Genomic DNA, 25,087 nt, shown 5'->3' on the forward strand with positions numbered 1-25,087 from the left:
GAGGGTATCACACAGAATCCTATCAATTATGCCTCTTGTCCTCAGGTCACTCCTGGATCCCACCTTCCTGATTCTCTGTTACAGCCCCTGTCCCACTGTGTGCCCAAGAACATGGAATGTCTGTTTTATTAGTCGCTTTCACGTCTTAAGACTGCAGCCAGCCTCTCTCCACTGCTGGGTAGCTGCTCCCTAAGAAGACTAGTTTTCCCCATTTTCTCAGGACTGTCCCTGTTTTTTAACTGACATTTATCTGTACTGAGAACTTCCTATGTCCTAGGTAGCCCTGGACAGTCGGTCATCTTATCATAACTCTGTTCAGGCTGGTGAAATTCTCCCTGATCGTCTGTTCACCACACTGTAGAGTCCTCTAACCATGCTCCCCACCTCAAAGGGCAGTGGGTGCAGCCCTCTCCCAGCTGCACAGACCTCTCCAGACCCTTTTAGGACCCTGGTCAGAGCCCTGGTCAGAAGGCCTGGGGATTATGAACCCATGGGTTGTTTGTGTATCTATGTGCTTGTGTGTTTGTTTGTATGTGTGTTTGTATGTGTCTCTGTGAGTGCTTGTGTGTCTCTGACTAGCTATGCATGTTTTTATGTGTCTCTGTGTATGTTTATATGTGTCTGCTTGTGTGTTTCCATGTGTCTGTGTGTCTGTCTGTGTCATTGTGGGTAGTGTATATGTCTGTGTGACTGTGTGTCTGAGAATGCATTTGTGTGTGTCTGCCTGTGTCCATGTACAGTAGCGGGAGCATCACTTGGGCTGACCCTCAGAGGGAGAGGCTTACCTGTGCATGTGTACAATCCAGTCACCCGCTTGGATCAATGGTACCCAGTTGAGCTCTCCCTTGTAGTAGCGGTGGTCCACCCCACCAAACATCACCACACTGCCCTCCCGCTTGTCTCTGTAGAGATAAGAGGGGCGGGGATCCTTGGAGGACAGTAACAACAGCACTGAGAGCTGTGCTTGTCCACCCATCAAGGCCCTAATAAGGTCCCATGTACAGATGCAGAAATCGAGTCTAGGAGAGATTGAGATCCAGAACAAGGTCGGTTACTGGTTAGTGAGTGGCACAGAGGAGGCTAGAAGCTGAATCACTTGGCTGGGCTCCACCCACTATGTCTTCTGAAGACGCCCTGCATCTCCTGTGACCTGAATGCTCAGACACCCTCAGAGGACATGGTGCTGAAGTGTTTTGGCTTTCCCCTTGTCCACCTTGTCATTTTTAAGAAAAATCAAGGCCTGGGAGTTCTAAGGGTATGGGTTCAGGTCACCCAGAGTTGGCTCCACTGGCCTGTGACCTCTACTGTCAAAGGGCCCCACACTCAGAAGGGACCCCACCGCTGCTCTCCCTGTCTTGAAATGCCTAATATTTCTTGAACAAGGGGTCCCACACTTTTGTGTCCCACACTTTTGTGTCCCACACTTTCATTTCTCACTGGCTCCACAAATTGGGTAGCTGGTCCTGGGCTCCCAGTGAAATGCTAATGAGGAGGGAAAGATATCCAGCATCCTTCTCCTTCCTTCCTTATCAAATTCATAAGCAAATCCTAGTGCCTTTTCCTTCAACTTGTTTCCTGTTGCCTTCCATTAGCCTTCCTCCTCACTCACCCCCCTAGACCAAGTTACTGGTCTTGAGCCCAGCAGTAGGGTTGTGTTCCAATGAAATTTTATTTATAAAAGCCAGTAGTGAAGCCAGGTAGGGCCCAGGGGCCATAGTTATCCTGGGTTAGATTATCTCTCAGGATATTTCTTTACCAAGTGTTCTATAATTTTCATGCAACTGAAAGCATCTTACAGCTAAGTTATAGAAAGGGATTGTCCATCTCAGACTTACTTGCTCAAGTAGAAGGCAAAAACAGGCTCAGAAATGGCACCTTGATTCTGCAGCTTGTCAAAGATGGGGATGGCTCCAGAGAAGGATACGTTGGGGTAGTTCAAGCCCAAGATGCCATCATAAGCTCTGCCTTCAAACCCATATTCCTTCACGCTTAGACCAAACGGCTGGTCAGTACTTACAAGGTTCCCAATCTGTGGGAGAGAAGAGTGTTCCCACTTACAGATACGTGAAGTGGGGCTAGGACTGGGCTGGGTGCATTGCCATTAGATCCTCAAGGAAGAATTGAGGCTGGGCTCTGTCTTTGGTGGACCTCAGACGGCTAGACCAAGCTGGGAGGGGAATTTGGGTTCCATTTGTGAGAGGCTGTGAATTTTAAAACATCTACCCCTCTGAAAAACACCACCTGAGTGAGTCAAATTGCCCTCTTAGCTTCTGTCCAGGTGGGGCAACCAAGAGTCAGGCCAGGTCCCATTGGTGCCACCTTATGGACAAAATGAACGAGAGCAAGATAGCTTTCTCTTTGGCATCACTGTGACCTAATGACAGGAATGGACTGCGTTCTCTGTAATGTACTGTGCATTCTGCATCTGTCCAGGAAGACAGAAGCTGAAAACACAATCTTGCTTCCAGGGTCTATGAAATTACTGCCTGAGGAATTCACTTTTGGGGATATGTGTATATTTCTGTGAGTGTGTATGAGAGAGAAAGAGAGAGGGGGGGAACTACTTAGGTATTTTGGGGAGGGCAGGCCATAGGTTTATTAGACTCTCAAGGGTCCTCTAGAGTGAGCACTCAATTATCAGGCCCCTTGACTTCTCAGGCCCCCAGTTTCCCACTCTGGATACCTGAAGCCCTTGACTGCCCCCAGGGTCCCCAGATCAGTTTTATCCTGTCTTCAAACACCCCACAGCAACTTCAGCCCTGAAAAGCCAGCTTAACTCCACCTTTTACCACATGTGTGCCCTCAGCAAGGCCCTTGCTGTCTGCACCTCAGTTTCCTCATATGTCTCATGAGCTAATCAGAGTAACTGCTGTATGGGGTTGTTGCAGGATTAAACCAGTTACCACCTGAAAGTGCCTAGAACAGTCCGAATATAAAAGTGGGTGCTTTTATCCCTTCTTCTCGCTCCCAGCAAAATGAACCTTGAACTTCTCATGGGCAGAGGAGCTGCAAGTCCACACCTCAAGCCACTCTCTGGGTTAGCTAATTTGTTTGCTCGTGTGTCACCACGGGCACTGCCTCCCCAGAGACATATCCTGTGGATAAGATGGCCAATATCTATGGGAGTTAGGCTAGGAAGGGTCCTGCCAGATGGTCCTGCATCTGTTTTGCAAGCAGTGGTCACTCCATAGTCAGTCCTGACTCAGCATTTGTTACACTGTTACCCGAACTGTGTCATAAACAACAACTCCTTTCATTCTCTCAGATCCATAGGTGATCCTGAAGGTCTTATTGGTAAGCCAGAAGGTGGAAGACTGAAGATGTCTGAACCTAACATGTGTAGCTGCAGACACAAGAGATGAGTGTCATCAGGTGCCAAGGGTGGAAACATGGTGGCAGGGCAAGTGAAGGATGGTCCGGGTAGAGGGTGTCTGTACTCACAACAGGCTGGACTGGTGCAAAAGATGGGGGGGTACCCACAAGTCAGATGAGGCTGTGTCAAAGACAACCTGGAATTCCTGAGGGGGTGTTCCAATGGTGATGTTACCCACGTAGACCAGCTACAGGGAGAAGGAGGGAGTGGGTTAGTGCAGAACTGGCTACCCTCTATTCCCACACTGATGCCTCCCTCTGGGTGTCACATATCTCTTGAGATCACTTTCTAACCACTGTGCAGCTCACAGACTTTGGTCACAGATGTATCTGCATTTGATATATTTTTTCTGTGCTACATTTTATGTAGGATATTGACTCTATGACCAAGTGTTGAAGTGGTACCTCCTGCATGGGAAGCCCAGAGGCATAACCACTGGGCCTCTAGGACTGCTGGACACCCAGGGAGGTCCTGGTGCCTTCATCTGAGAAGCTCTGTAGCCTCTTCAAACCCAGCCTTAGCAGCCCCTTCTCCAGGAGGTCCTTCTTGATCAACCCCAGCTACTCCCTCTAAACTCAGACCACATCCAATCAACACCACACAGGTGATGCTTTCATTTGACATGTATTTACCCTTTGCCTATCTCTCAGACTGGCATGGGCAGTCTGTAACAGAGTTCAATTGTCTTTTTTTTTTTTTTTTACTGCATCGAGTCTTAGTTGCAGCATACAAAATCTTTTGTTGCAGCACATGGACTCTCTTGTTGGGCTTCCCTTTGTGCTCGGCTGGTAAAGAATCTGCCTTAGAAAGATGGTAACAATAACCCTGTATATGAGACAGCAAAAGAGACACTGATGTATAGAACAGTCTTTTGGACTCTGTGGGAGAGGGACCGGGTGGGATGATTTGGGAGAACGGCATTGAAATATGTATGATATCATATATGAAATGAGTCACCAGTCCAGGTTTAATGCACGATACTGGATGCTTGGGGCTGGTGCACTGGGACGACCCAGAGGGATGGTACAGAGAGGGAGGAGGGAGGAGGGTTCAGGATGGGGAACATGTGTATACCTGTGGCAGATTCATGTTGATATATGGCAAAAACAATACAATATTGTAAAATTAAAAAATAAAACAAAATAAAAATTTAAAAAAAAAGAATCTGCCTGCAATGTGGGAGACTTGGGTTCGATCCCTGGGTTGGGAAGATCCCCTGGAGAACGGAAAGGCTACCCACTCCAGTACTCTGGCCTGGAGAATTCCTGTACAGTCCTGGGATCACAAAAGTGATCCAGTCCTGTACAGTCCATGGGATCATAAAAGTCGGACACAACTGAGCAACTTTCACTTTCACTATGGACTCTCCAGTTGCAGCATTCGAGCTCCAGAGGGCCTGGACTCAGTAGTTGCCCCACTCAGATTTATTGCCCCGAGGCATGTGGGATCTTAGTTCCCCAACTAGGGACTGAACATGTGCCCCTTGCTTTGGAAGGCAAATTTTTAACCACTGGACCACCAGGGAAGCCCTCAACTGTGTCTTTAATAGAATCATGCTAGTCTGCATTTCCCCAAATAAAATCTTCCTGTGCTTTTATTGAGTTCCATTAAAATAAGCCTAAATGATCACAAAACAGGGAAATCAATAAACTAAACTCCATGCCTGCTAGCTAAGCAAGATTTCCCAACTGGCTGCCTTCATGACAATTCCTCGAACTTATTGCTTTTCCCTCTTGCTTCTGCAGGATCGCAGTGAGGCAGGGGCCAGGCCCACTTCTACGATGACACCTGCTGTCACACCTGCAGTCATGAGCACATCAGTGACCTGCAGCAAGAAGAGAAGTGGGGTAACGCTCAATACGAGGGGTCTGACCACAGATGCATAGAACACCAAGAACCTTCAGCTCAGGGAAGACCCATTTGGTCTGGTCCTCTTCAAGGCAACCCCAGCAGGAATAAATACGGCCATGAAAGGGGACATCCGGAGAAAGCCAGCCACCCAGGAAGGAGGGGAGAAAGTGGCCAGCCAGAGGGGAAAGAGTAAGTGGGAGGAGGGGCCGCAGGTGTGAAATGCAGGGAAGGGAGGGGTCAAGGGAGGGAAACTCAATGGCCCTGTGGGTGTATTACCCCCAGAGGGCATGGGTGCCCAGATGACGTAGGTCAGGGCTGACCAACTGGGAGCCTGGAAGCCGGTGTAAAGGGGAGGAAACCACCCCGTGACCTCTCACTGCCCAGAGTGTGTGGGCAGGAAGCTCGCCTGGACTGCCCTGTGTCCCAGGTGCCCGACCACCTCCAGGCGCATAGCAGGCTTGTGACTGACCAGCTGAACAAGTGACTGAACGCTGGGTAGCACAGAGGTTCTGCTTTTATGAGATAATATTGTCTCATTTGTGTACTGTTGGGGAGAGGAAATTTCCCCCTCTGTGCCTCTTGTGTTATTGTGGCTGAACTAAAGATAAAACTAATGATAAAATGACAAAACAATGGAAACAGTGACAGACTTTATTTGCTTGGGCTCCAAAATCACTGCAAATGGTGACTACAGCCATGAAATTAAAAGATGCTTGCTCCTTGGAAGAAAAGCTATGACCAACCTAGACACCATAGTGAAAAGCAGGCACATTACTTTGCGGACAAAGGTCTGTCTAGTCAAGGCTGTGGTTTTACCAGTAGTCATGTATGGATGTGAGAGTTGGACTACAAAGAAAGCTGAGCACCGAAGAATTGATGCTTTTGAACTATGGTGCTGGAGAAGACTGTTGAGAGTCCCTTGGACTGCAAGGAGATCAAATCAGTCAATCCTAAAGGAAATGAGTCCTGAATGTTCATTGGAAGGACTGATGCTGAAGTTGAAACTCCAATATTTTGGCAACCTAATGTGAGGAACCAACTCATTGGAAAAGACCTTGATGCTGAGAAAGATTGAAGGCGGGAGGAGAAGGGCATGACAGAGGATGAGATGGTTGGATGGCATCACTGACGCGTGGACATGAGTTTGAGTAGGGTCCGGGAGTTGGTGATGGACAGGGAAGGCTGGCATGCAACAGTCCATGGGGTCACGTAGAGTCGGACATGACTGACCGACTGAACCGAACTGAATGATAAAATCGACTCAAGATAGACTCATAGAGAAAAAGAAAAACATTTTAATGCATACACAGAGCCTCATGGAAACGGTCCCTCAGAAGTAGCCAAAGCAGGCAGCTTTTAGACATTTTAGACAAAGAAACAATACATTTGTGAGAAATTGACAGGACAAAGAAACTACTGTGTTCTGAGTATTGGGTGGTTTGTGTTGTTGTTATTGTTGCTGTTTGTTTGTTTGGCTGCCCTGGGTCTTTGTTGCAGCACAAGGGCTCCTGGATGTAGTGCACAGATTTCTCTAGCTGAAGGCTTGCTCTGGTTGCAGGCTTCCTTCCGTTGCACTGCACAGGTTTAGTTGCTCTGAGGCATGTGGGATCTTAGTATCCTGACCAGGGATCGAACCCAAATCCCCCACATTGGAAGACGGATTCTTAACCACTGGACCACCAGAGAAGTCCCAAAACTTAGGTATTGTGTGTTCATTAGTGAGGAATCTAAGCAGAGTTTGCGCTTGTGGTGGTAAAACTAAAGAAGTAACGAGGCGTTTATCCAGGCTTCTTCCCCCGGATTCCCCGTCCCTGGCAATAAGGATGTCCTTCTACGTCCAGATGCAGTGAGGGCACCTTTCACATGAGGGGTGTATTTCCTGCTTTCAGGGCATCAGAAAGGAGAGTCAGAGCATCCCTCTTGCCTTGGCCATTTCTTAACTTTAATTCAAAATAAGCAATGTTCCATTGTAATATATTTGGGAGTAGTCCACCCCAAGTCCCAACAGCACTGGTCAGAAAACGGTTCTAGATAAAGACATGGATACTCAAAAAAACAAAAGGATGCAGTAGCTATGTGAGGATGATCCCTAAAGACCAGTGTACTCAGCCCAGCTCCACTGAGTTCACTGACACAGTAACATGGACAGGGGTGGGCCAGCTGGTAAGATTGGAAGCTGGGCTTCTATACCCAACAGAGACTTGGAGACAGTGGCCCCATCCTTCCTGGGGATGACGTTCAAAGGGATGGCTTCAGGTCCTGGCAGCATTGAGCTTTTTCAGGCAGGCATCTGAGGGGTCATCCTGCAGACATGGCCTCATGTTGCCAGAAGCCCTGCTGGAGTTTGACGGTCTCTTGGTGCAAAAGTCTGGATGCATTTGTTCTGTGGCTCGAGTTCCACTGTTCTCACAGGCCCACAGTCTTACCTAGAGAGAAGGAGAGAGAGGAGAATCTTTCTAGAGAAACAGTGTGATGAAAAGGAAGGGGTGAGGGAGAGAAAGAAAGGCAAGTTAGTGAGTTACCTTCAGTGGAAAGAGTTCAGAAATAGAGGTGCCAGGGCCAGGGAAAATGAACAGATGAACATACACACCCCCGAGTGCTTCCTGCAATCTTGAGGGCCTCTTCTCTCCCAGTAGAGAGCGTGCGCTCCTGCAGTGCTGTGAGGTACTTGGACAACAACTGAGTCATTTTTTCTAATAAACATTCACTTACCGTTGTTGTTGTTCAGTATCTAAGTACTGTCCAACTCTTTGTGACCCCATGGATGGCAGCATGCCAGGCTTCCTTGTCCTTCACCACCTCCTGCAGTTTGTCCAGATTCATGTCCATTGAGTCAGTGATGCTATCTAAACATCTCATTCTCTGCCACCCTCTTCTCCTTTTGCCCTCAATCTTCCCCAGCATTAGTCTTTTCCAATGAATTGGCTCTTCGCATCAGGTGGCCAAAGTATTGGAGCTTCTGCTTCAGCATCAGCCCTTCCAATGAATATTCATTGGAATGTTCATTGATTTCCTTTAGAATTGACTGGTTTGATCCCCTTTGCAGTCCAAGGGACCTTCAAGTGTCTTCTCCAGCACCACAGTTAGAAAGCATCAATTCTTCGGCACTCAGCCTTCTTTATGGTCTGACTCTCACATCCGTACCTGACTACTGGAAAAACCATAGCCTTGACCATATGGACCTTGATCGGCAAAGTGATGTCTTTGCTTATTAATATATATATTGTCTAGGTTGGTCATAGCTTTCCACCCAAGGAGCAAGTGACTTTTAATTTCATGGATGCAGTCACAGTCTGCAGGGATTTTGGAGCCCAAGAAAATAAAACCTTCTGCTGCTTCCACTTTTTCACCTTCTGTTTGCCATGAGGTGATGAGACTGGATGCCATAATCTTAGTTTATGATTCTTCAATCCTACACCTAGTGCTTACCCAAAAGAAATTAAAATCCATGTTCATGCACACAAACAAACCTATATGGGAATATCTATAGTGGCTGTAATAATTATTGTCAAATATCAAAAACTACACAAATGTCCTTCAGCTGGTGAATAAAGAAAGGCTGGCCCATGCATGCAGCAGGATACCACTCAGCAGTAACAAGGAACAAAGCATGTCACATGCTACAACAAAAATGAACGTCAGACGCATTCTGCTAAGTTAAAGAACCCAGACACAAAAAGCAAGCTTCTATATGATTCCATTTGTACGACATTCTAGAAAAGGCAAAGCTATAGGGAGAGAAAAGAGATTGCAGGAGCTGAGGTGTGGAGCTGGGGTGAGGGGCTGGCTGATGACAAATGGGCCTGGGGAGCTTTAGGGGCGAGTGAATCTCCTGTGATCTGTGTTCTCCTGACGGTCACATGGATACATGAGAGTGTCAACAGGCAAAGAACTATATACAAAAATGGTCAATTTACTCTAACATTTATACTTATTTTGAATATAAACATATATATATATATATATAAACACATATGCCTACATGTGTATACGCTCACGTGCTGTCCATCTGTTTTAATGGTTGAATAACACGCCATTAAATGCAGGTGTCTATTTTATTTGGCCAGTTCCTTTAGTGGTTCCCAGGGTTTGGACATTCCCTTTAATGCTGCGATGCTATGGAAGGCAGTAAGGAGTTGGTCCAGGACTTGGCCAAGCCTGCCCCAGTGCCTTCCCACGCAGGCTTTCACTCCATCCCTACACAGCCTAGAGGTAGGGATTATTATCTGCTCTGCAGAGGGTGCAGCTGAACTTAGCAGGGGGGGTGGGGGAAGTCACACGTGCAAGTTGCACAGTCAGGGAGCAGGAGACCGAGGACCCCAACTGCTTCTGACCAGTTGGGAGGCCCACGCTCCTTTCCTTACACTGTGCACCCAGTTGTTAACTATTGAAAGGAAGTAACTGTGTCTTATTTCTGTTCATCACTCCAAAACAACTAATATATAGGAGACTGGACCCAAGATGTGATGCTTTCCAAGAACCAGGGGTTGCCTTGAACTGAACCCCTCTCCAATGGAATAAAGTCAACAGTCTGCCCATGAACTCACTTCTAATGAAGATGAGCCCTTGGTACACTGTGAGGGTGGGAGCATGATGAATTCAGCAAATGGCCCTTGAGTGCCTGTTGTGCCAGGCACTGAAGGGAGAACCAGTGCATGATAGTGCAACTGTTTCCCTTCTCCATCTCAACCCTGGGACTTAAACAGAGAACCCATCCTTGCTTGAGGGAGACAGATGGCTCACACAGCCCCTGTTTACAGAGAAGGCCAGTGTTCATAGCCAGAGGCAGAAATCTCAGTCAGGTCTCCAAGTCTCAGTTTTGGCTTGGCCTGAGACAGGAAAACCAGAGACAGGCAGAGGGGAGCCCTGGCAGGGAACATTCTAGAACCTGACCCTCAAGGAGCCCCAGTCAAGCCTGCAGGCTCCCTCTGTTCATCACCTGCAGTCAGCAGTTGGGAGCCCTTCTTGCACTGGTGAGAAGTCCCTCTCTTTACTGGGATGACTGGGCTGGAAAGGTGCTCTTTAGACGACAAAGGCGAGATGGAGAGGGGTCCAGAAGGCAGTGTGGGTGGACATGCAGCAGGGGAGTGAGTCCGAGTGATGTACACGGTTGGGTGTGAGTGCACTGTATGTGCAGAGTGTGTGTGTGTCAGAGAATGAGTCTTGACTCCCAGGAGGTCTGAAATGCCTCCTGAAGGGCCTCCTGCCTCCTACCCAGGCATGGTCAGTTTTCATAAGCATTCCCTTGTGTGTGGTCAGAAAGAATCTGTATTTCACAGTTCACTCTATGTGCTCATTGAATCAGCTTGTCAGTATCTTTTGCGAAGTTTCTGTATCTTAACTGATTTTTGTGTCCCCTTGATTTATCAGATCTTGATAGAGGAATAGGTAGATCTCCCACTATGGTGAACTAGTCATTTTCTCCTTACAACAGACCAAAAATTTTAATATCTCTTTTAGGACTTTTGTTAGATGCAAACAATTTTAGAATTATTAATATCATACCTTCCTAGGGAATTGAAAGTTTTTTCAGAATCTTTGTGGAGCGTTTCTTGACACCAGCAGTTAATTCTCTGAGTTTTGAGACAGCAACTGGGTGCTCCATGAATCGGTTCGATTTTGACACTAAACACAGACTTCACAGCCTAAGTGCTCAGTCCCCTAAGACTGTCTTCCTTCACATCAGATGTCTTTCACCACTCACCTGTATTTTTGTCAAAACCCCTCCTACATTTCAGCAGTTTTCCAGAAAGGCTCACAGAACTCAGAAAGGCAGCTTAAATGTTTACCAATTTATTAGGATGGATACAATTCAGTTCAGTTCAGTTCAGTCGCTCAGTTGTGTCCGACTCTTTGCAACCCCATGGACTGCAGCACGCCAGGGCTCCCTGTCCATCTACAACTCCCGGAGTTCACCCAGACTCAAGTTCATCGAGTCAGTGATGCCATCCAGCCATCTCATGCTCGATCATCCCCTTCTCCTCCTGCCCCCAATCCCTCCTAGAATCAGAGTCTTTTCCAATGAGTCAACTCTTCGCATAAGGGGGCCAAAGTACTGGAGTTTCAGCTTTAGCATCATTCCTTCCAAAGAACACCCAGGGCTGATCTCCTTCAGAATGGACTGGTTGGATCTCCTTGCAGTCTAAGGGACTCTCAAGAGTCTTCTCCAACACCACAGTTCAAAAGCATCAATTCTTCGGCACTCAGGTTCTTCACAGTCCAACTCTCACATCCATACGTGACCACAGGAAAACCATAGCCTTGACTAGACGGACATTTGTTGGCAAAGTAATGTCTCTGCTTTTGAATATGCTATCTAGGTTGGTCATAACTTTCCTTCCAAGGAGTAAGCGTCTTTTAATTTCATGGCTGCAGTCACCATCTGCAGTGATTTTGGAGCCCAGAAAAAAAGTCTGACACTGTTTCCACTTTTTCCCCATCTATTTCCCATGAAGTGATGGGACCAGATGCCACGCTCTTCGTTTTCTGAATGTTGAGCTTTAAGCCAACTTTTTCACTCTCCACTTTCACTTTCATCAAGCAACCAAATGGAAGAGAGGTGGAGGGCAAGGCGTGGGGGCAGAAGATGCAAGGAGCTTCCCTCTCCTCTTCAGGTAGCCACTCTACGGATACCTTGGTATGTTCACCACCAGGAAGTTCATCAAGTCTCCTCGCTGAACAGTTTTTATAGAGCTTAACCTTTAGCACCCACTCCCACATTCCCTTCTTAGAGATCAGTAGCCTGAAATTTCCAACTCTCTGATCACTGGGTCTTTCTGATGACCAGCCCCATCCTAAGGCTATCTTAGGGTCAAAGTCAGCCCATTAGCACCAACTCAGGTTGATCAAAGGGGTTCCTTAGAAATAGCAAAAGATAAAGCCTATCAACAAGGAAATTCTGAGGGTTTTAAGCGCTCTGTCCAAGAACCAAGGACAAAGACCAAATGTATTTCTTATTATGCCACACTTTTCATCCTTTCTGTCTAATAGTCATTTTTGGTTTAAAGCTTATATTTTCTGATATCAATATACCTATGCCAGCTTTCAGTTAATTAATATCAACTAATTAACCAGTTTTTAGCTAGTAATTGCCTAGTATATCTTCTATTAAAAATATTACTATAAAATTTATTGAAATAATTTGGAAAGTTTTCTTTTGTTTAAATTTTCAAGTTTCAACTATTTATAAGGTATATAGCATGTAAATGTTTTAATATACAAAGGTAGCAGTAAAATTGCCACCCATATACCTAAGGCATGGGTTAAAATCTGATTTTTGGTAATTTTGCTTTATCTGCATCTATTTTTTATGCCATGTGTTTTACATAAGCCTCATAACTTTATCACACTTAATAAGATACATGATTCCTTAATATTCTTCATTATCCAATTCACATTCAAATTTCCCCAGGAAACCCAAATTGCTTTTAGAGTCCTTTCTCACATTTACTTACTTTGTCTCCAACATGTCTTTCAGCCTAGGACACTTTATACACACCCTCAATATTTTTCCTTGATAACATTAATGTTTTATTTTTGTTTGTTTGTTTTATTTTTTAACTTTACAATATTGTATTGATTTTGCCATATATCGAAAAGAATCTGCCACAGGTATACATGTGTTCCCCATCCTGAACCCTCCTCCCTCCTTCCTCCCCATACCATCCCTCTGGGTTGTCCCAGTGCACCAGCCCCAAGCATCCAGTATCGTGCATCGAACTTGGACTGGCGACTCATTTCATATATGATATTATACATATTTCAATGCCATTCTCCCAAATCATCCCACCCTCTCCCTAGCATTAATGTTTTCAAGATGTCAAATAACTTGTCACGTAACCTTCAGTCTTTATGTCCTTATATTTCAATTGTATCTGCTGTAAACAGTATTCCCTGGATTCGTTTTCTAATCCAGTATAATGTTTGTCTTTTACTTGGCAAGTTTAGTTCATTTATATTTATGGTCTCTATCAATATATTTGGAATTAGTTCTTCCATCTTATCTGATTATTTGCACAAATCTCACTTTTTATAGGTAATGTTTCATTATTTTTTAATTGAACAGGGGGCTTCTGTTTTGCTTTCTTGTGTTTAGTCTACCTCATTCCTTTTTATTCCATAATTAATTTGGAGATCTATACTCCATGGGTCCATATCATATTCTCCCGAGTGTGAGAGAAGAGCCTTCAAGAGACTCCCCTTTAATTTTGGCCTGTGTCCCTTGAGCTTGGCACACTTGAAAACAGGCATGAGATGTTATATCAATAGAGCTAAGATAAAACGAAAAGAAACTAACTGGGAGAAAACTATGCTTATGTCAACACTGGGGAAAGAATGAGCATAAGCTTTTCCTAGACCAGGTATGGTCCAAGCAGGAGCAAACTAGAAAGGAGCCATTTATAAGTCCTGTCCGGGATTTCACACACAGATGGTCCCCAGACAACCAAGGCTGCCAAGGGAAACATTGGCAACCAGATGGAGGAGATGACTTGCCTTGTGGAGGGAAGGACAATTGGCCCCAGAAGGGTGCTTCCGAGAGCCCACAAAAGCCCCTTGCAGGAATCTGGTCACTTTGAACATCTGCCAAGCCCAACTAGTAACAGAGCCAAACCTCAAGGGACCAATCACGAATGGTCACACCTCCTTCCCTAACCCCTCCCCAGAGGCCTCAGCAGCAGGCAGGTCAGGGATAAGACCATCCACACCCACGCTCCATGAGGTCTGAGGCAGCCTTTGTTCCACGTGACGTGCTCCACTGGGCAGAGCTGATTGGTCTAGTGGGCCACCTGATCCAATGGCTGTCAACCAATCAGTAGACAGCTCAGTGTGGTGAGGGAGCCAATCTGATTCTCTCTCAGGAGCTTGTGCTAGGAGGCCTTGGAGGCCACAGGGAGGGATGAAGATGAGCGGATATGGGAAGAGAAGCCACAGGAGTGAGTGTGGGATCAGAGACTTGGGGGCCGTGACAAGCCCCAAGAGGAGAGGATGCAGGATCATTGCGGGGTGGAAGTAATAAGGCAGAGAAAAGCTGTGGAGATCAGGGGAGATTTTAAACAAGATTGGCCAGAGCATATAATTTTCATTATGGCTGTGGTTGGGTTTGGTTTGAGCCCCACTGACATCTACAGACTCCAGCTGCTGACTCCTGGAAGCCGGCCTGGGTCTAGTTCCAGGTCAAGGGTCCTGGTTTCCCTTGATTCGTGTTCTTGCATATCAGTCAGGTTTGTCTATCTCTCTTGCTGCTGACCTGTTCCTACACAACTGGAAACACCCATTACGTGAGATAACCAGAGCTGGAGTTTGTTTCGTGCAGGTAAACTAAAAAGCCTCTTGATGAAAGTGACAGTGGAGAGTGAAAAAGTCGGCTTAAAGCTCAACATTCAGAAAACGAAGATCATGACATCTGGTCCCATCACTTCCTGGGAAATACATGGGGAAACAGTGGAAACAGTGTCAGACTTTATTTTGGGGGGCTCCAAAATCACTGCAGATGGTGACTGCAGCCATGAAATTAAAAGACGCTTACTCCTTGGAAGGAAAGTTATGACCAACCTAGATAGCATATTCAAAAGCAGAGTCATTACGTTGCCAACAAAGGTCCATCTAGTCAAGGCTTTTCCTGTGGTCATGTATGGAAGTGAGAGTTGGACTGTGAAGAAGGCTGAGCACTGAAGAATTGATGCTTTTGAACTGTGGTGTTGGAGAAGACTCTTGAGAGTCCCTTAGACTGCAAGGAGATCCAACCAGTCCATTCTGAAGGAGATCAGCCCTGGGATTTCTTTGGAAGGAATGATGCTAAAGCTGAAACTCCAGTACTTTGGCCACCTTATGTGAAGAGTTGACTCATTAGAAAAGACTCGGACGCTGGGAGGTATTGGGGGCAGGAGGAGAAGGGGACGACCGAGGATGAGATGGCTGGATGGCATCACTGACTCGATGAACTTGAGTCTGGGTGAACTCCGGGAGTTGGTGATAGACAGGGAGGCCTGGAATGCTGTGATTCATGGGGTCGCAAAGAGTGAGACACGACTGAGTGACTGAACTAAACTGAACTGAACTGAAAGAACACAGTCCACAAATAGAAAATGAGAGAGAATCACCAAAGAGCCAGAGCACAGCCTGGCATCAGCAGGAGCAGAGCCTCGCTGCAACCTCAACAGACTCCAGCCAGGCAGTTATTGATGCATGTCCCCCAATAAAATCCTCCCTTACTGGGTTTTGTTTTTATTATTGTAAGAAAAAATGAAATCCACAAACCAAACCAGAAACTGATAGCTTATGGTGTTTGGTGTCGAATTTGTGGTCTCCAAAGGAGAAGATTTAACTCCAGGACCAAAGATGCAGTCTCCATCATTCAGAGTTTTGTGCAGCAAAGATTTTTATTTAAAGTAAAAGGATAGAGAAAGCTTCTGACATAGATATCAGAAGGGGGTATAAAGAGTGCCCACCTCACTAGTTTAAGCAAGGCATTATATGCTTTTCAACTGGCTGCTGAGAATAGATAAAAAGAATGCCTCAAGACTGAGAAAGTTTTATCCAGACCCTCTTCCACAGCATACATCTTGAGATCACAGTGGCCCAAGACTAGTCTGGTAAAATGGATTTCAAGCACTCTGTCCCTGGCAGAGATGTGTTATGGCTGTGTAGGCAGTGAGGAAACAGGTTCCCAGGCAACATTTGTTACAGTTATAATGACTAACAGAGACACAGAGTCTGAGAAAAGCATACCCAGCAGTAAGATATATTATGCTTAAAAGGCCAGTTTTCAAAAGAAATAGACTGTTGCAAAGTTAACACAGAGCTTTTCAAATTAGCCCATCCTTGGAAAGATACATCATAGCTTTCAGAGCCTAAGAGACTAAGGCAAAAGGATATGAAAAAGAAAGAAAGTTTACTTCCTCCTAAAAGGGGCCTTGGACTCCCTATCAACCTGCCTGTTAACTCTCTCAAAACTGTCTAGCGAAACAAGACTCCCCTCAGTGTATAATGTCACTGCTGACAAGACACTCCCTTCAGGTCATTGACTTTGCTTCTGGTTTCTTGAGAACATGACTCAGGCAGATAGGGCTATCAGGCCCACTCCTGAGATGGTAGCTGCTGTGACAGCATCTCTGCCCTGCAAGAGACAGGAGAGTGAGTCAGACTCTGTGTCAGTAAGCTGAGTACAGACTGTACATTCAACAAGGATGTCCAGCTCAGGGAGCTTCATGTGCCTCATAGCCTCCTTGACAAACTCAGGAGTCAACAAGTATTGGCAGGGAAGTGCAGAGAGGAGGGCAGCATGAGGAAGGAATTTGTGAATGGGGCAGCTGGCCAATGACATACACAGACCTGAAGAGGGAAATTCCCTTCAGCCTGCGGGTTTTTAAAGCAGACAGATCCCCAGAGGGTAACTGTGGAAAGGACAGAGAGATGAAGCCAGATGGTTGAAATCCTGGCTGATGAACAGTGAGCTCTTGAGATACATATAAAGTTGAAGAGGAATTGCTATTGAACCTCAATGAACTCTGACCTGGGTCCTAGCAGAGCCCTCACTTGTCCTCATCTTGGCTGTATCCCCAGCGCCCAGACCTGCCAGGCGCCAAGTGCTCTCTGCACATTCTTCAATAAATGACTCAACTATGAAAAAGAGTGGTGATGTTATACTTTAAATTATTAAGATATCTTACTTATATTGCTTGTAGTAGGAAAAAAAACCAGCAAAAGTAAGAGTAAGTTTCAGGGTAAAAACAGAACATGTATCAAATTTCACTCCTTCCTGAACTCCAAATAAAAATAAAGTAAGACATTAGTTTTAGGCATAATTCTACTAGGACTCAGAGAAGACTAAAGGCTAAGGCAGCTGTGGAAAAAGCCGAATATTAATCCTAAATAGAGTAAGTCCCTTACATACTAACCTGGTCAGTTCTGAGAGCACGTTCTTAACACTAATTTGTTCATAGGTTCAACAAAGTTAGCTTAGGTACCCAAGTAACACAATCAACTATACAGTACTGTAGTGTAAAAGATTTATAATACTTTTCACACAAAAAATACATAAAACAAAAACAAAGAATAAAGAACACATTTTTTTTTACTTCAACTTAAATTCTTCATTAGCACACTCAAAGATACTTATTGAAAGTGAAAGCATTAGCTGCTCAGTTGTGTCTGATTCTTTGCAACCTCATGGATTGCAGCCTGCCAGGCTCCTCTGTCCATGGAATTCTCCAGGCAAGAATACTGGAGTAGGTTGCCACTCCATTCTCAAGGGAGACTTCCTAACCCAGGGATTGAACCCCAGTGTCATGCATTGAATGCAGATTCTTTACCATCTGAGCCATCCTTTTAATAGGGTTCTCATACATTACAAAAAAAAAAAGATTTATTCATTGATTTTTGGCTGCACTGGGTCTTCATTGCTGTGTTCAGACTTTCTTGAGTTGCAGGAAGTGGGGACTCCTCTTTGTCGTGGAGCATAGACTCTAGAACTTGGGCTCAGTAGTTTCAGGCTCAGTAGAGGTGGCACAAGGGCTTAGTTATCTCACCTTATGTGGGATCCTCTTGACCAGGGATCGAACCTATGTCCCCCGCATTGGCAGGTGAATTCTTTACCGCTGAGACCACCAGGGATGGCCATCTCATATTTTTAATCTTACAGTATCAGATCAGATCAGTTGCTCAGTCGTGTTCGACTCTTTGTGACCCCATGAATAGCAGCAAGCCAGGCCTCCCTGTCCATCACCAACTCCCGGGTTCACTCAAACTCATGTCCATCGAGTCAGTGATGCCATCCAGCCATCTCATCCTCTGTTGTCCCCTTCTCCTCCTGCCCCCAATCTCTCCCAGCATCAGAGTCTTTTCCAATGAGTCAACTCTTCGCATGAGATGGCCAAAGTACTGGAGTTTCAGCTTTAGCATCATTCCCTCCAAAGAAATCCCAGGGCTGATCTCCTTCAGAATGGACTGGTTGGATCTCCTTGCAGTCCAAGGGACTCTCAAGAGTCTTCTCCAACACCACAGTTCAAAAGCATCAATTCTTCAGTGCTCAGCCTTCTTCACAGTCCAACTCTCACATCCATACATGACCACAGGAAAAACCATACCCTTGACTAGACGAACCTGTGTTGGCAAAGTAATGTCTCTTCTTTTGAATATGCTATCTAGGTTGGTCATAACTTTCCTTCCAAGGAGTAAGTGTCTTTTAATTTCATGGCTGCAGTCCCCATCTGCAGTGATTTTGGAGCCCAGAAAAATAAAGTCTGACACTGTTTCCATTGTTTCCCCATCTATTTCCTGTAAAGTGATGGGACTGGATGCCATGATCTTCGTTTTCTGAATGTTGAGCTTTAGCCAACTTTTTCACTCTCCACTTTCACCTTCATCAAGAGGATTTTTAGTTCCTCTTCATTTTCTGCCATAAGGGTGGTGTCGTCTCCATATCTGAGATTATTGATATTTCTCCTGGAAATCTTGATTCCAGCTTGTGTTTCTTCCAGTCCAGCGTTTCTCATGATGTACTCTGCATATAAGTTAAATAAATAGGGTGACAATATACAGCCTTGATGTACTCCTTTTCCTATTTGGAACCAGTCTGTTGTTCCATATCCAGTTCTAACTGTTGCTTCCTGACCTGCATACAAATTTCTCAAGAGGCAGATCAGGTGGTCTGGTATTCCCATCTCTTGAAGAATTTTCCACAGTTTATTGTGATCCACACAGTCAAAGGCTTTGGCATAATCAATCAAGCAGAAGTAGATGTTTTTCTGGACCTCTCTTGCTTTTTCCATGATCCAGCAGATGTTGGCAATTTGATCTCTGGTTCCTCTGCCTTTTCTAAAACCAGCTTGAACATCTGGAAGTTCATGGTTCACATATTGCTGAAGCCTGCTTGGAGAATTTAAGCATTACTTTACTACCGTGTGAGATGAGTGCAATTGTGCGGTAGTTGGAGCATTCTTTGGCATTGCCTTTCTTTGGGATTGGAATGAAAACTGAACTTTTCCAGTTCTGTGGCCACTGCTGAGGTTTCCAAATTTGCTGACATATTGGGTGCAGCATTTTCATATCATCATCTTTCAGGATTTGGAATAGCTCAACTGGAATTCCATCACCTCCACTAGCTTTGTTCGTAGTGATGCTTTCTAAGGCCAACTGACTTCACATTCCAGGATGTCTGGCTCTAGGTCAGTGATCACACCGTCATGATTATCTTGGTCTTGAAGATCTTTTTGTACAGTTCTTCTGTGTATTCTTGCCATCTCTTCTTAATATCTTCTGCTTCTGTTAGGTCCATACCATCTCTGTCCTTTATCGAGCCCATCTTTGCATGAAATGTTCCTTTGATATCCCTGATTTTCTTGAAGAGATCTCTAGTCTTTCCCATTCTGTTGTTTTCCTCTATTTTTTTTTTGCATTGATCACTGAAGAAGGCTTTCTTATCTCTCCTTGCTATTCTTTGGAACTCTGCATTCAAATGCTTATATCTTTCCTTTTCCCCTTTGCTTTTCGCTTCTCTTCTTTTCGCAGCTATTTGTAAGGCCTCCCCAGATAGCCATTTTGCTTTTTTGCATTTCTTTTTATTGGGGATGACCTTTATCCCTGTGTCCTGTACAATATCACGAACCTCATTCCATAGCTCATCAGGCACTCTCTCAGATCTAGGCCCTTAAATCTATTTCTCACTTCCACTGTATAATCATAAGGGATTTGATTTAGATCATATCTGAGTGGTTAGATCATACCTGAATGGTCTAGTGGTTTTCCCTACTTTCTTCAATTTAAGTCTGAATTTGGCAATAAGGAGTTCATGGTCTGAGCCACAGTCAGCTCCTGGTCTTGTTTTTGCTGACTGTATAGAGCTCCTCCATCTTTGGCTGCAAAGAATATAATCAATCTGATTTCGGTGTTGACCATCTGGTGATATCCATGTATAGAGTCTTCTCTTGTGTTGTTGGAAGAGGGTGCTTGTTATGACCAGTGCATTTTCTTGGCAAAACTCTATTAGTCTTTGCCCTGCTTCATTCCGTATTCCAAGGCCAAATTGGCCTGTTACTTCAGGTATTTCCTGACTTCCTACTTTTGCATTCCAGTTTCCTATAATGAAAAGGACATCTTTTTTGGATGTTCGTTCTAAAAGTCTTGTAGGTCTTCATAGAACCGTTCAACTTCAGCTTCTTCAGCGTTTGCCTTGGAAACGAACAGAGTTCATTCTGTCCTTTTTAAGATTGCATCCAAGTACTGCATTTCGGACTCTTTTGTTGACCATGATGGCTACTCCATTTCTTCTGAGGGATTCCTGCCTGCATTAGTAGATATAATGGTCATCTGAGTTAAATTCACCCATTCCAGTCCATTTCAGTTCGCTGATTCCTAGAATGTCAACATTCACTCTTGCCATCTCTTGTTTGACTACTTCCAATTTGCCTTGATTCATGGACCTGACATTCCAGGTTCCTATGCAATATTGCTCTTTACAGCATCGGACCTTGCTTCTATCACCAGTCACATCCACAGCTAGGTATTCTTTTTGCTTTGGCTCCATCCCTTCATTCTTTCTGGGGTTATTTCTCCACTGATCCCCAGTAGCATATTGGGCACCTACTGACCTGGGGAGTTTCTATATAGTACGTTGAAAAGTACAGTAGTGAAGAACAACAGCTGGCATCCAGGGGCTGGTGTCACGTGAACAAGCAAGAAGAGTTACTGACTGGAGGAGGGAGAGGAGGTGGAGATGGAGGAACTGAAGGATCGTCAGCAATAGGAGATGGAGGGCACGCTTCAATGTCACTCAGTCCTGACTTTGCTGGGACACAAGTTGGCATCTTTGAAAGTTCAAAACTTGAATGTTTGTATGTCAGGGGCTAACTGTGTACATCACTTCATGGGAAATAGATGGGGAAACAGTGGAAACAGTGTCAGACTTTATTTTGGGGGGCTCCAAAATCACTGCAGATGGTGATTGCAGCCATGAAATTAAAAGACACTTACTCCTTGGAAGGAAAGTTATGACCAACCTAGATACCATATTCAAAAGCAGAGACATTACATTGCCAACAAGGGTCCAGATGTCTAGTCAAGGCTATGATTTTTCCAGTGGTCATGTATGGATGTGAGAGTTGGACTGTGAAGAAAGCTGAGTGCCAAAGAATTGATGCTTTTGAACTGTGGTGTTGGAGAAGACTCTTGAGAGTCCCTTGGACTGCAAGGAGATCCAACCAGTCCATTCTAAAGGAGATCAGCCCTGGTTGTACTTTGATAGGAATGATGCTAAAGCTGAAACTCCAGTACTTTGGCCACCTCATGCGAAGAGCTGACTCATTGGAAAAGACTCTGATGCTGGGAGGGGTTGGGGGAAGGAGGAGAAGGGGACAACCGAGGATGAGATGGCTGGATGGCATCACGGAGTCGATGGACATGAGTTTGAGTGAACCCCGGGAGTTGGTGATTGACAGGGAGGCCTGCGGAGCTGCGATTCATGGGGTTGGCAAGAGTCGGACACAACTGAGTGACTGAAATGAACTGAACTGAATTGTGTACAACAGAATCCCTAAAAAAGATCACATATTGACATCACCAGGTATTTCTGGAAGTGGGTGAAAGAGAGAGAGAGCTGAGGTCCCTCCTTAACCACAATGAAAATCAGAAGATTTGGGGGTCTGAAAACAGAAGCACATGTGAGGGTGTGGGTATCATACCTCCAAAAAGGAATTGTGAGGCCATAAATATGCGAAATGGAGACTCTTGGCCTTCCCATCCCCTCTGCTCCCAGTACTTTACCCTTTAAATAAGAGTCAGGAAAACTCTTCCAGGGAATCGCACTGGCCCAAGTGGAAACATGAAAGGTACCAATATGAGGGTTCCCAGTCTACTCTGAAGTGAACCTCAAAGTCAACAAGCCACTGCCCTCTGAGCTCACTCCTCAACCCCCCTATTCTTAATCATGAGCCCACAATCCAGATGTACCAGACATATAGCTGCTGCTGCTGCTACTGCTAAGTCACTTAGTCATGTCCGACTCTGTGCAACCCCATAGACGGCAGCCCACCAGGCTTCCCCGTCCCTGGGATTCTCCAGGCAAGAACACTGGAGGGGGTTGCCATTTCCTTCTCCAAGGCATGAAAGTGAAAATGAAACTGAAGTCATTCAGTCATGTCCAACACTTTGCGACCCTATGGACTGCAGCCTAGCCAGCTGTTCCATTTATCAGGTTTTGCAGGCAAGAGTACTGGAGTAGGGTGCCGTTGTCTTCTCCAAGACATCTAGCAGGACCTCTGAAATAGAAGACAGAGAGCAAAACAAAAAGGAAACAGCAACCTGGAGAAAGAAAAGAAAACATATTTTAAAAAACTGTCTTTAGAGAATAGAATGTTTACAGTAAAGTAGAGGGATTTCCTGGTGGCTGAGTGGTGAAGAATCCACCTGGCAATTCAGGATCCCCAGGTTGGGAAAATCCCCTGCAGAAGGCACTCCACGATTCTTCTCCCACGGACAGAGGCACTGGTGGGCTATAGCCCATGGGGCAGCAAAAGAATCAAATATGACTTAGAGACTAAACAACAACAACAATAGAGAAGAACACAGTGCTATTAAAAATAACGGAATGTTGAGAGAAAAAAAGCAATTCTCAGAAAGTAAAAATATGATGCAAATTACAAACTCAATAGACATTTTAGAGATAAAGTTGGGAAATCTCTCACAAAGAACAGCAGAAAAGATGAAGCTATAGAAAACAGCTCCCAAAGGTAAAAATGAAGGAAAATCCAGTCAGTATAACCTTTGAATAATAAACTTTCCAGAAAGAGGGACTAGAGGAAACTCAGAGGCGGGGAAGCAAGAGTGAACTAACTCATGAAAATTTACTAGGACCAAAGGATATATGTTTTCAGATTGAAATGGTGCTTTGAGGATAAAAGCAGACCTATGTCAAGGCACATTAGTGTGAGATTTTAGAACACTGGGTAAAGACAAGACATTACATCTTCTAGAGCAGGAGAGAAAAACAGGAAACTGAGAAAAGATCAGGAATCAGAATTACTTTAGCTTTCATCATAGGAATGCTGGAAGCAAGAAGACAGTGGAAGAATGCCTTCAAAATCTTGAAGTAAAACAATTTCTAACCTAGAATTACATACCTATGTGCTTACCTGCTCAGTCGTGTCCGACTCTTTGTGACCCTATGGACGATAGCCCACCAGGCTCCTCTGTCCATGGAGAATCTCCAAGCAAGAATACTAGAGTGGGTTGCCAGGCCCTCCTCCTCCAGGGCATCTTCCCAACCCAGGGATTGAACCCAGGTTTCCCACATTGCAGGCAGACTCCTTCCTGTCTGAGCCACCAGGGAAGCCCAAGAATACTGCAGTAGATAGTCTATCCCTTTTCCAGGGGATCTTCCTGACCCAGGAATCAAACCAGGGTCTCCTGCAATTCAGGAGGATTCTTTACCAGTTGATCTACCAGAGAAGCCCTGGAATTCTATACCTATACACACTATTAAATCAAGTGGGAGGGTAGATTGAAAAATAATTCAGACATGCAGGATATCAAACAAATTCTTCCATTCATCCTTTTTTAGGAAGCTGCTGAAGGAGTTTCCACCACAAGAACTGTGTAAACCAAGACAGGGCTTCCCAGGTGACTCATTGGTAAAGCATCCACCTGCCAAAGCAGGAGACATGGGTTTGGTCCCTGGATTGGGAAGATCCTCTGGAGAAGGAAATGGAACCCCCTCCAGTATTCTTGCCTGGGAAGTCCCATGGGCAGAGGAGTCTGGAGGGCTAAAGTCCAAGGTGTCAGAAAAGAGTCAGACACAATTTAGCTATTGAACACTAACAACAAACCAAGAAAGAGGACATGAGATATGGAAGATGGTGCTCTGGTGCAAGAGACAAGAGAGGGAAATCTTTCTAGAATAACAGCAAGAGGAACTCCCAGAACAATAACTGTACCCAGTGTAAAGACTAACTGGTAGGCAGAAAAATAGCCCCCAAAGATGTCTAGGTCTTAGTTCCATGATATGTCCTCATTCCTAATATTGGTAAATACATTATGCTACATGGAGAGAGAGAATTAAGACTGCAGATAGAATTAAGGTTGCTAATCAGTTTACCTTAGAGTAGGAAGATTATTCTGGATTTCCAGGTAAGCCCAATGTAATCACAAAGTTTCTGATGGAAGGGGGAAGGAGTAGAGTCAGCATAGTGATGCAATTGAGAGAGACTCAACCAGCCATTTCTAACTTTGAAGACGAAAGGGAGCCACAAGCCAAGAAATGCAGGCAGCCTCTTGAAGCTGGAAAAGACTACAAAACAGGTTCTCTGTGAGAGCCTCTAGAAAATAACACAGCCTTGCTGACACCTAGATTCTACCCCGTGAGACCTGTTTCAGACTTCTGACCTCCAGAACTATAAGACCATACATTTGTGTTGTGTTAAGCCACTGAATTTCTGGCCATTTGTTACAGCAGCCACAGGAACTCATACAACAACCAATTCAAGTTTGAGCCTGGCATGTAGAGCTAACTGTTGTCACTATTATCCTCTATATCTTAAGGCAACTTCTGGGGCATGTGGCCTACCTGAGTGAGAGAAGCAGCAGAGAAATAAGAAACTAAGAAACCATGGAGCTAGGGACACACTGAGGACCCACCTGGTGGCTGCAGGAGACCCCGTAGTACAGCTCATTAACAAAATGGTCACAGTTGTTGCTGATCAGACTGTAGCAGAACTCCTGGCCCACCAACTCCTCCATCCACTGGACGATTTTCCTGGGAGGGAATGGGTTGTACTTGTCACCATGCTTGTTGTTGACCCTGTACAAATCTCTCCCAGCCACGTCACACAGCCGCTCCTTCTTTACTATGGCCCTGTCGGCCACTGAACACAT

At 45.1% G+C, this 25,087-nt stretch overlaps 1 pseudogene; it reads right to left on the minus strand.

The window, feature by feature from the left end:
• LOC133241729 (pregnancy-associated glycoprotein 1-like) overlaps window positions 1–25,087 on the minus strand; it is a 28,242-nt pseudogene extending 3,155 nt beyond the window's left edge.

Source organism: Bos javanicus, chromosome 29 (assembly GCF_032452875.1).
Source record: "Bos javanicus breed banteng chromosome 29, ARS-OSU_banteng_1.0, whole genome shotgun sequence".
NCBI lineage: Eukaryota > Metazoa > Chordata > Mammalia > Artiodactyla > Bovidae > Bos > Bos javanicus.